We start from the raw sequence: 13,278 nt of genomic DNA, 5'->3' as shown, positions 1-13,278 counted from the left end.
CCTCTCCATGCTTATTTTTACCCCTCAACAACCTCTGGGACCCTTGTGTCCCACTCCTCCCTCCGGTTTCCTTCTCTCATCCTCCCCACCCTCCTTTGCTCTTCCTATGGCAGGGCTATGGCTTCACACACACACCCCTTTTCTCTGTGTTATTTTCTTCATGTAACAACTCTTTGAATACCTTTAAGGGAAGGAAAGATAAGAATTTATGTACATTACAATTAAATATAGTTTAAAATGGCTGCACCCGCTCTACCCCTGCGCATCCTCCCCTCCCCAGCACCGCAAGTCCCAATAGTGTCAACTCTGGGGATAGAGAGAATTAGGAGCAGGCACACAGCACTGCCCGGGGCTGTAGAGCCAGAGGCAGATTCTACTATATTACCCCTGAGGGCGACAGGACCAGTCCACCCACAGGGGAACCAACCCCACCATTATTGGCCTTTCGCTACTGCTAATATTTACAGTTGGAGGCGAGAGAATGCTAGGTTCTATGACAACCCTAAGGAGCTCTTTGGTCTCTTAGACACCATCCTTTTTGCCTACCATGCGACTTGGGATGATTGTCAGCAATCATTGCAGATCCTTTTCACAATTGAGGAAAAGGAATGCATCATCCTAAATTGGCAGCAAATTAGCAATCAAATCTTTCCAAACCACGATATAAGGCCAGGAAGAAGGTTCTGGAAGCCAGTGGCACTCCAACCCAGAATCCTGCCGACGTAGACGAGGGATTTCCTCTCAGGAGACCAGCTTGGGACTACAATACTGGTAGGGAATGTCTCCAAGTCCATCACCAATCTCTAATGGCAGGTCTCAGGGCAGCTGCCAGGTGACCCACAAATTTGGCTAAGGTTTATGATGTAAGGCAGAAAGATAATGAAGGCCCAACAGAGTTTCTCGAGTGGATTATGGATACGTTCTGACATTTTACGCACTTAGACCCTTAAGGAAGCAGGGAATTCTAACACAGTGGTGCTGGCATTTATAAATCAATCAGCACAAGACATTAGAAGGAAGTTGCAGAAGTTAGAAAGACTAGGGGAGAAGTCATTGAGAGATTTAGTGGAGGTTGTGAAGAAAGTGTACAATAACAGGGAAACTAAAGATGAGAAGAAGATTAAGACAGAGAAGATATCAAACAGAATTCTGGCCAATGTCCTGCTAGCCAATGGTAACCCAGACCAGAGAAAGAGGAAGAGCCAGCTCCAGAACGTCACTGAAGGGAGGGAGCCTAGGAAAGGTTGCTGACCAGTCTTAGGTAAGAACCAATGTGCCTATTGTATGGAGGAAGGACATTGGGCCAGAGAATGCCCAAAGAGAAGGCCCAAGAAGAAGACTATGGTCATCAAAGAAGATGAAGATTGAAGGAGTCAGGTCTCGGACCCCCTCCCAGAGCCCAGGGTAAACCTTAGAGTGGAGGGGAGGCCTCTAGAATTCCTAGTGGATGCTGGAGCCCAACATTCAGTGCTCATGAAAGCTGAAGGGCTGTTGTCCACTAAGAAGTCCTGGGTCCAAGGGGTCACAGGCATCAAACAATATTCACGGACTACTCGAAGAACAGTGGACTTGGGAATGAGACAGGTAACCTACTCGTTCATAGTCATTCCTGCATGGGGAGAGATTTACTAGCCAAAATGAGAGCCCAGATTCATTTTAACCCTGGGGAAGTCCGGCTAATGGATCAGAACGGTGATCCAAACCAGGTACTGACACTGGACTTAGCCTCTGAGACTGAGTATAGACTATACTCAGTATAGTCACCAGCTGCCCCCAAACACAATCTGGCAGTTTGGCTGACAAAGTTTCCTCAGGTGTGGGCAGAAACTGGAGGCATGGGGCTGGCAAAGCATATTCTTCCTTCCTGGAGCCCAAGGAGCTCTGGACACAGTGATGGCTGTTTACAACAATATCTGGCTTAGCAACAGTCATTGACAGCTGACTGTAAGTTTAAGTGCTGAGTTCCCAGTTCAAGTATTTAGTCCTTAGCCATTTTTCCCCTAGTTAACCACCATGTTTTGTAGAAACTGTAGATACTGAGGAACAAGGAGAGAGAAAATCAGAGATGTTCCTATGTATTGAACATCTATGATATCAAATTCACTATAACGATATATCAGCCTGCCTGGACACACTGAGCTTGGTGCTTTGCAGATTTTTTTTTTATAAAAAAATTATCACTCGAAATGAATACCTTGTTTTAATAATTTATATATAGTAAGATTTTAGGGTTATGTGGAACCTTATAATAAAATCCACATGCTGTTTTGCTTCTCAGACACGGATGTGGTAAGCAAGGCCGTGAGCAACACCAGAGCGAACATGGTGAGGAAACTGAGGCTCGGGGTGGTCAGACGATTGGCTACAGTTCTTGGATGGGGATTAAGAGTTGGGATTAAACTGCAGGATGATCCATGACCAATTCAGTGTGCAGTGAAAGGTCATGAGGTGAGAGGTAAAGTGAAGATAAAAACAAGCCAGAAGATTTCCCCAGACCTAAGTGATGGTGTGGCTGACTTAATGTGCAGTTGCAGATCTGAAGCAATGGTGGCTTTTCTTGTCTCTGTTTTCAGAGCCTTACTGTTTACTCAAGATGATTTTATTTCATATAGACTTGTCTTCTCACCAACTTGATGTTAAAACATTTTCTGTGTATCAAAATTCTACCCCTATGTGAATATATGGAATTTATTTTTGAGTTGGGAGTTTTGACGAACCATACTTGGACTCTGTAGTGAACAGCCACAGCATAACCAATTGGGTAAACACAGGCATCTGGAGCTATACCCTTGCTTGCTAGCACTGTAGGGCAGCACAAACTATGAATGACCACAACCTGTTATATCTTTCCCAAGCTGCTGCCCGTTATTTGAAGCCACCTGTGTTTGTCACAGAACCTCAATGAACTGATCAGTTAATGGGAAGGGGAAAGTTGATAGGAACTGAAAAGAGAGTTTTGAAAGAAGGAAGAAACAAGATTAAACTAGATACTAAACTATGGTAATAGATATAAACTTTGGTAATAGGAACTTGCAGACTTGTCTGGAACATAGGAGTCTTGTAATGATGAGAAAACAGGAAGTGCGTAGACCAAGCTGAAGGCTATCAGTGGTGAAAGCGGTGCTTGGATGCAGAACAAAATGGGTTCCTGGACAGAGTGAGGCTGGGAGAGGCTCGTGTGTGACAAGAGGAAGGGAAGAATCCAGATGGTAAACACAAGCGTAAAGGCTGAGGCTGAATTGTTGAAGGTGTTTTATGTCTGGACCTGAAGGACAGCAGAGAGAGGCAGACTGTGCTGGGAACCTCACTGCATCCAGCTTGGTCCAGGGACAGTCAGAGATCATAGTTTTCTAACATAGAAGAAGGGAAAAGAAAGAAAATCACGGGGACAAGACTCAGTAATACGGAAAAGTCTTAATATTGGCTGATCAATTAACAATCATCTTTATCATTCTAATTTGTTTCCTCTTGCCATAACTACTTTCAACACTCCTTTACAAATATTTTTTATTCTATCAGTTTTCTTCCCCGGATGTGCAAAGGCACAGTTGCACGGCCTTGACTTACTTAACGTTCATGACTACAATACAGAAAGACCACTCAGCTTTTCATGCCAAGACTCTTTTTCTGGAGAAACCCTTAGGCGTGAATCCTTCAACCCTATCCTTCATTTTTTTTTCTTTTTTTTTTTATTAGATATTTTCATTTACATTTCAAATGCTATCCCCAAAGCTCTATACTTCATTTTTAAGGTGGTTTGTTTGTTTACCTACTGTGAGATCTTTACATTTTCATATCAATTTTAGAGTAAGATTTCAGTTGAGTCTACAATAGGGATTACATTAAAGCTGTTTGGAGAACCTCGCCTCTTTAACCACATTAAAACCTCTGATCATCCAACATGGGATATTTTTCCCTTTTAAAACATAAAAACAAAAAAACATGCCCAGCACATTGTATGAGTTTCTTCAACACTGAAACGTTCCATATGAAAGTTTACTGAGACAGGAAGTAAACAATTCAAAAAGAAAGTTTCAGGAAGTCCCTGAAACTGTCCAGATTCACTGGGTGCCTCCCTCCCCAAGAGAATATGAACAGAAAGAATATCAAGAGTCACTTTCATGAAAGACAAATTCCAAAGACTCTTGGACAAGTCCAGCTGCCTGGAAAAAACACAGAAACCAGCTAAATCAATGAGGAGAAACCCAAAGCAGCAGAGCTGCCTAAAAGAGGTTTAGACAACTGAGTCTTTGGAGAAAAACATTCTGTTTAGCTGCCAGCAGATTTTTCAGCATGCTCCAGAATTCCAGTTTTTTTGTGGTTGGGAGTCACAATTGTTTTTGAGTAATTTATACTCCTGTAAGTAACTCCTCATCCATATTCCTATAAGTGACCCCAAGAAAACTCAATGGTTCACCAAAATGGACTTGGTGCTATCTTTCCTTTGGTCTGTCCTCAGTATCTTGGGTGTGTAAGAGATCAGTTTCAGCTCAAGACCCCCAAGGCTAAGTTCTCAGCATAAAAGGGATTTATTTGCCCCAGAGATACAGAGGTTAGGGAATGAGAGAAAAGACTGGAGATAGAGGACAAGGGAGAAGGGGCAGGGAATCAGGGAGACAGACTTGGTGACTAACCTTAGGAATGTAATCTAACTGTTCTTAGCAAGAGAGAGAACGGGGCAGGGGGAGGGGAGTGAGAGAACGGCAAGGTCTGCCAGAATCACGTTTATCATGCTTGGTGGCTAGAGTCCCTTCAGACTGTGTAGATGGGTATTCACCTTTCCCCAGAAACAGGGTCACAATACCCAGGCTTACCTGAAACATTACGAAGCTGAAGATGACCTGAACTCCTGATCCTTCTGCCCCTGCCCCCCAAAACCTGGGATTATGGGCGTGCACTGTCATGCCAAGGATATCTTTTGCTGTTCTTTCAGCAACACTTTAGACTTTTTAGAATGTAAAATTTAAACTCCTTTCAGTAAATTTCAGCATTGGTTCACAACCTTCCTAATGAGTGACACTTTAATGCAGCTGCTCATTCTGTGGTGATCTACACTATGATCCACATAAACAAAATTTTTGTTGATTCTTCATAACTATTTGCTATGTTGTGAATTGTAATGTAAATATCTGTGTTTTCTGACTGTCTTAGGAACACGTGTAAAAGAGTCATTCAACCTTTAAAGGGGTTAAGACCCAAAAGTTGAGAACAACTGTGTTGCTAAGAATTTTTATTCTTTGTGATGAAAATGAAATTATTTCCTTAATTTTATCTTTTAACTTTATATTGCAAGCAAAAATTGGATAGATTTTGTGTTATGATTTTGTGTGTAGACCTCATTGTTAGTTTTAATGGTAGTCTCAGGGGACATTTAGCGTTTTCAACACACATAACCATGCAGTAATAAAGTTAGCTTTATTGTTTGATGTTGTTTTAAGCTTAACAAAATTCTATCCCTTTGTTGTGCTAAATGATGATGAAATTATCATTTGGATCAGATTCAATAATAATGAAGAGAAATGATCCTTTGCCTCATAGCTGGACTTGACCTAGAATCAATGCTGAGCAGAACATCATTAAATGACCAAATTTGGACTATAGTCACAGTGAACAAACTAAAGTATTTCCTACATTGTCTATATCTTGCTTGTTAAAGGCTAAATAACCAACACAAGAATCATTGTATATATTTTTATCAATTTAATCAGCATTCACAATTACTCCAATGAAAACCCAATTAGAACATTCTTTTTGTTAATTGGCCAATGATTCCTTGTTGACCAGAAACTACAATAGGCGAGATACCTATTGTAGTGCCACCAGGAACATAGATTTTTCTGAAATCATATTATTAAATTTCTCTTCAGAATGTTGAATTAAGAATTAGGACAAGTTGCCCTTAGGGTGTAAATTAATGTATGTGCAACAATTGTCCTTCTATACATTATGAAGTGGGTAATGCAGGATATTTTTATTCTTCTTAAGATGTTTCTGGCCCAGCTGCCCTGAACTACTTACTATCACCACCAGTCCTATTATCCAGCAAATGCATAAAACTGTGCAAGACATGAAAATGGAAATAGAAGCAATAAAGAAAACACAAGCTGGGCAATCCTGGAGATGGAAAACCTAGGGAAGAGAACAGGAACAAAAGATGCAAGCATCACCAACAGAGTACAAGAGATGGAGGAGTGAATCTCAGGTGTAGAAAATACAATGGAAGAAACTGATATATCAGTCAAAGAAAATGTTAACTCTAAAAAGTTCCTGACACAAAACATCCAGGAAATCTGGGATACTATGAAAAGGCCTAACTTAAGATAACAGAAATAAAAAAAAGAGATGAAGAGTTCCAGCTCCAAGGCCCAGAAAATATTCTCTACTAAATCATAGAAAAAAATTTCCCCAACCTAAAAAAAGAGATGTCTGTAAACATACAAGAAAGTCATAGAAAACCAATCAGATTGGACCAAAAAAGAAAATTCTCCCACTTCATAATAATCAAAACACTAAATGTATAGAGCAAAAAAAAAAAAAGAATATTAAAAGCTGCAAGAAAAAATGGCCAAGTAACATAAAAAGGCAGGACTATCAGAATTACACCTGATTTCTTAACAGACTCTAAAAGCTAGACGGACCTGGAAAGATGTCTGGTGGCCTCTAAGAGACCACAGTTGCCAACTTAGACAACTATACCGAGCAAAACCTTTAATGACTATAGAGGTAGAAAAAAAGATATCCTATGAAAAAAAAACAAAATTTAAATAATATCTATCCACAAATCATCCATAAAGAAAGTTCTAGAAGGAAAAGTCCATCCCAAGGCAGTTAACTACACTCAAGAAAACACAGGAAATAATTCCACACTAGCAAAAACAAAAGAAGGAAAGCACACACACATACATACACACACACACACACACACACACACACACACACACACACACACCACGACCACCACCACCACCACCACCACCACCACCAACAACAAAATACCAGGAATTAATAATCATTGGTCATTAATATCTCTCAAGATCAATGGACTCAATTCCCTAATCAAAAGACACAGACTTATCAGAATGGATGTAAAATCAGGATCCTTCATTCTGCTAGACAGAATATACATACCTTAGCAAGAAAGATAGCAAAAATCCATCAAAATGACATTTCAGTTCTGAACATCTATGATCCAAAAACAAGGGCACTCACATTCATAAAAGAAACATTACTAATGCTTAAAAACTAAACAGATAAACTGAAACTAGCAGACATTATGAATCAACGGGACCTAACAGACATCTATGGAATATTTCACCCAAACACAAAAAAATATGCCTTCTTCTCAGCATCTCAGGGAAACTTCTCCAAAATTAACCATATTCTCACTACTGATTATTTATTTACTGGAGTCCTGATAGCATCTCTGTCCCCCCCTTCCCTCCCAGTCCCACCCTTACAAATCCATCCCACCATTACCCGGTTCCTTTCTCCTTAGGGACAAGGAAGATCCCCTCAGGTACCACCCCTCCCTGAGACATCAACTCAAAGCATGACTAAGCACGCCTCCCATTGAGGCTCAACCAGGCAGTCCTGCTAGGGACTCGGAGATAGCCTCTGCTCTAATTATTGGGAGAAGCTCAAGAAGATCAAGCTGCACATCTGCTACAAAAGTGTAGGGGAACTAGGACCAGCTCCAGCATGCTCTTTGGTTGGTAGTTCAATCTTTGTGAGTCCCCATGGGCACAGGTTAGTTGACTGGTTTGGTTTGGTTTGGTTTGGTTTGGTTTGGTTTGGTTTGGTTTGGTTTGGTTTGGTTTGGTTTTGCTTTGTTTTTTTGTTTTTTTGTTTTTTTGTTTTTGTTTTTTTTGGGGGGTTTTTTTGTTTTTTTTTGTGGTGTCCTTGACACCTCTGGCTCACTCAGTCCTATCCCCCTCTCTCCAACAAGACTCCCTTCCCTCCCTAGCTCAGTCTGATACTTGGCTACTGGTCTCTGCATCGCTGCTGGATGAAACCTCTCAGGAGACAGTTATGCTAGGTTCCTGTCTGCAAGCACAACAGAGTGTCATTAATAGTGTCAATGTGATGGGTCTCAAGTTGGGCCAGTCATCCTTTCCATCAGTCTCTGCTCCGTTTTTATGTCTGCACATCTTGTGGGAAGCACAAAATTTGGGTCAAAGTTTTTACTAGTGGGTTGATATCCCTCTTCCTCTAATAGAAGTCCTGCTTGAATAGAAGAGGTGGCTACTTCAGGCTCCATATCCCTAGCTGCTAGGAGTCACCTGCTTAGAGTTTCTGGAGCCTCTCCCTTTCCAGGTCTCTGGGCAGGTCCCAAAGATGCCCCCTCCCATCTCACTTCCAGCACTCTCCGCACTCCTCCCCACACTTGATTCCCAACGCCATTCCTCTTTTCACCTCCTCTTTCACACAGGGCCCTTCCTCCATCCACCTCCAATGTCTATTTTATTTATGCCTGAGTAAGATCCAAACACCCTCCCTTGGGCTGTCCTTATAATTTAGTTTCTTTGGGTCTGTGAATTGAAATGTGTTTATCCTGTTCTTTATGACTAACATTTACTTATAAGTAAATATAAGTATGCCATGCATGTATAGGTATACCATGCATGTCTGTCTGGGTCTAGATTACCTCACTCAGGATGATATTTTCTAGTTGTATCCATTTGTGTGTGTATCAGATGATGTCTTTGTTTTTAATAACTGAGTAGTATTCCAACGTGAAAATAAACCACATTTTCTTTATCCATTCTTCAGTTGAGGGACATCTGGGTTGTTTCCAGTTTCTGGCTGTTACGAATGAAGCATAGCTGAGCAAGTGCTGTGGTATAGTGGGGTATCTTTTGGGTATATGCCCAGGAATGGTAAAGCTGAAAACAGTATCAGGTGTCCATGATCCCAGCACTTCTGCCTAGACATAGCCTACAGAGTTTTCCTCTGACCACCACCTACATTCAGTAGTGACATGTACCTATCCACCTCACACACCCCCACACATCATAGCTATCCATGCATATGTTCATACACATTGGTTTAAAAATATGTATGAAACTTATGATAGTAAATCTGTTTGGATAAATGCAATTAATATGTTAGATAGAACTAAACGCAATATAGGACGGTACATAAAACTTTGGAATAAGGATTCATTGGAATATAATTCTTGTAATTAGGACATGGTCAAGATCAAAATTTTAAACATCATCCATAGTATTTGTTTACTTCATATATCACTAAATGATTTAAACCCTAATTGCATTGGGTAACCCTGGGACTTACCTGCTTAACTTTCCTACAGTGTCTGATCTATCAATTAACCACCCACTACACATGAAGTTCTTGGCCAGTATTTTAATAGAATCAGAATCCCTTGTGGTACTCCAGGAAGGAAACCTAAAGGTCTTCCTGATTTTTTAAAAAGATGAAAATTCATATACTCTTATATGAGAAGTCTCATGTGTAAGACTCTTTTATGATTTTTTTAGAAAGTTAATTTCTCTCCTCATAATGAGAAATATACCTAAGGTTACAGTTACAGGAAGATGGAGCCTGGAGAGGAATGGAGTCGGGAAACACAGGATGATTGCCCCGTGTGTGGTTCCCTCTGAATATTAACCCTTAGGGATTTTCTTTCTGATGATTCCATTATTAGTTACGTTAGAGCCATGATAACAGAGTCTGCCATGAGCCCCCTGTGCAGTTTTTTTGTTTTGTTTTTGTTTTTGTTTTTTTTGGTTTTTCGAGACAGGGTTTCTCTGTAGACCAGGCTGGCCTCGAACTCAGAAATCCGCCTGCCTCTGCCTCCCAAGTGCTGGGATTAAAGGCGTACGCCACCACGCCCGGCTCCCTCTGCAGATTTATCAGCAGAGCCTGAAATCAAAGCAGTGGTAAATGTTCAACAGACGCCTCTCCAGGCAAGGAGCCCTGATTCCTGACGTTTACTGGGTTTGCCGGGTGACTATGACCATCCAAGCTGCCCAAGGAGACACAAGGATTTAGGATTTAGGAAGAGATGCTGACATTCACTCCTCATGAACTGCTTGACTGAACAATCCAATTCTGAGTTTCAGTTGTAGAAAGTCTGAACCAATTTCAAGACAGGTGATGTTTGATAATAAATGTTAAAAGGGTGAAGCAATTTCCCATTCCATGTCAAAGCAGAAAACCAACCAACACCAAAAAAATAAATAATAATAATAATAATAAAAGAAAACACACATACACACACAACTCAAGGCAAAATTTTGAAAATATTTTTTAAAAATCCAACCTTAAGTGGGAGACATTAAGTCAAGAAGAGTTTGTAGAGAAGTACTGCTCTTGGACAGGAGGTCAATATTTGCTGGGAGCCGTGGCCTTGTGGAAAATTTCTAGCTTACATAAACAATTCTGAGAGAACATTTGTGGTCATAACAGTAAGAATGTTTGTGGGTAGAGAAGACACTGTGACCATTGATTTCAGGAGCTGAAGATTGCCACCTGACCTTCGAAGAGCCCCCGGGCTTTTCCCCCACTCCCTTGAAGCCTCCTCTTGCTTATGCTTATATTGACACTCCTGAATAAAGTTTTTCAGAGCTTGATCAGTATGATTGACTTGCTCTCATTCTTCCTGTCTATTTCCCTCCCACTCTCTCACTCCCTCGCCCTGGGTCCCCACTGATTATCCCTGCAGGTCAGAGCAAGTATTTGCACTAAGTGTGACTCTGGAGGGGGTGAAGCCATGAGGAAGGCAGAGATGCCAGCATACAGGAAATCTGTGTCCCTTCCAGGAGTAGTCCTGATCACATCACAGTTTACTCTACAAGTAAGAGGGCATAAGGACTTTTGGTCCCACTTAGATCTCAGAATCAACAGCTTCCCGTTGCTCCTTATGGCCAAAGGACAGAGAGAGAAGACACAGAGAAGAGATTTAAAACAATCACAGTGTTGGTAACGGCCCAAAGCATTAGGATAGCCCCCTCACTCTTTGCCCTTGGTCTTCCCTGGACTCATAAGAAGACTGGAGAGTGGGTAGGGGGCAGCTGTGAGAACCCATGATTTTGGATTCCTTATGAGAAGCTTCAGAAGGAAGAAAGGGAGAGATTAAAAGGATTTTTTAGATTTACAGACACAACACACACACACACACACACACACACACACACACACACACACACACTCCAACTTGGGCTGGGCCCTGTAAATTATATAGCTGGCCCTTTCTGAACTCAAGTCTCTGATTTCCCAAGATTCTCCCCACTTTGGAAAGGAAGGGCAGGAAAGAAGAGAACCGGGCAACAATATTTCTAGAGAAATGCTCAGGGTGGTCCTAGGACTATAGTCCCCGAAGATTTCTCCTTTGCAATCCTAGCCTTCAAGACATTCTCACGTGCGTGGAGGGAGACATAAATTAAGGAAGTAGTATGTAAAATCCCACCAACAAATTTACAAGGCGTAGCAACACAATAAAAGTTGTGGGAAGCTTCGCTAGGAAATAAGATACCATTTAAGTTGGTTTGACATTTAATAAACGATTGCATTTGCACAGGGAAAGGACTCTTAGTCCTGCAGTAATTTACCCGACACCCAGCTGAGAAGTGCTGTTCCACAATGCATCGGCCGCTGTTCCCCAGTCCAATAAGTAGGGATCTCACAGTTGCCTAGAGCGGACTTCCTCCTTCTTCCTCAGCAGTAAGTCATTTAGTTATCATAGCAGTAACCTAATGTGTCCTCATCAAGCCTTGTCACATAAAGATGTAGACAGGAAAAGAGCGAATGTTCAAAGTTAGCCCATTGTGGCTTACTGCTCGAGTTAGGTATAATAATAATAATAATAATAATAATAATAATAATAATAATAGTAATAATAATAATAATAATAATAATAATAATAATAATAATGTTAACATTTACTGGCTACTTGTTACCACAAGCAACATTATTTTTATTTTCTTTTAACTATCTGCAAAATACTCAGTCCAAGATACATATAATAAATACCCATTCCAGGAATGTGGAGTAGATATCTGTCATGATTAAAACTATAAGCCAACTTTGCTAGGCTATGGTGCCTGAATGTTTGGACCAACACCAGAACAGACTTCTGTGAAGGTATATTGCTGTGTCTGTACATGGTTCCAGGGATGGACCTTCCTGGGGTAGTGAGGGAATAAAGAAATGGGAAGCACAGACACAGAAAGGTTGGTTTCTGGTAGACTGGGCTCTTTGCATGGTTTTGTTTTGTTTTGTTTTAATTTGTATTTATTTAATGCATGAGTGCTCTGCTCCCTATGTATCTGCCTGTCAGAGGTTCCCCCAGTCATGTTGAATTTCTTTAAAATAAATGGAATATTTCCCATTCTGCCTTTGTGTATTTGACTCTCTTCCCCCACATGTCACTGTTGATTCTGCTTCTCTGAAGAAGCCTGACTGTCACAGCATCCACAATGGCTATCTTCTCCTGTCCACCCTGGGGGTGTCATGAATGCACAGTCATTGGATTCCTTGCTCTCTAGCCTCCAACTGAGCCAATGGCAGGTCAGAAGTCAGGAGAACAGTAAGGTTAGGCTGTTGACTCTCTTGGCATCCTCCCTTCTTGCTCTCAGTTGACAGTGGCTGTGTTCATTACCGGGGTATGACCAGTTCCCTGGCTGCCCCAACACTTATGGCTACAGCTATAAGCAGCTGTAGTCCCTGGTGTCACTGTGTTCCCATGGCAACTCTCTTCCTAGCTCTTCAGACCTAGGTTGGTAGCAGCGCCCCACAGGTGTTAGCACTGTCCATCCCGATCTGACTCCATGTGCTGTACCTTTTCTCATATTTTCCCTTTTTCCTTCCTGCCCAGAGCTTGTGGGTCCTCCTCAATCTCCCTGTGCCATCTGTTTTCCCTCAGAACTCTGGGTAATTCAATACCCTTGTTATTCTTTCATGCACAAGGAAACTGAGGCTTAGAGACATTTGGGAACTTCTGCAGAGCTGGGATTTAAGCCAAGGCCTCCGATTTCAGTGACAATATTCACAGCCCATACACGACACACCAATTGCTTACTCTTTCTGAGTAACAGTTTCCCCACTTGTAATAGGTCAGTCCAAAAATTCCTCTGATGCTTAATATTATGTATCAACTTAACAGGGCACAGGATATCTGATTTAGCATTATTTCTGGATGTGTCCTATTACTGGAAGAGACTAACATTTGAATTAATGGATTGAGAAAAGCAGATGGCCTTCGCCAATTCTCCATTTAATTCAATGAGAGCCTAAAAGTATTTATCTTCCCCTCCCACT

The sequence above is a fragment of the Mus pahari genome, chromosome 2 (assembly GCF_900095145.1).
Source record: "Mus pahari chromosome 2, PAHARI_EIJ_v1.1, whole genome shotgun sequence".
In the NCBI taxonomy this organism is placed as follows: Eukaryota; Metazoa; Chordata; class Mammalia; order Rodentia; family Muridae; genus Mus; species Mus pahari.
The sequence above is the reverse complement of the archived record's forward strand: the minus strand, read 5'-3'. Positions refer to the sequence as shown.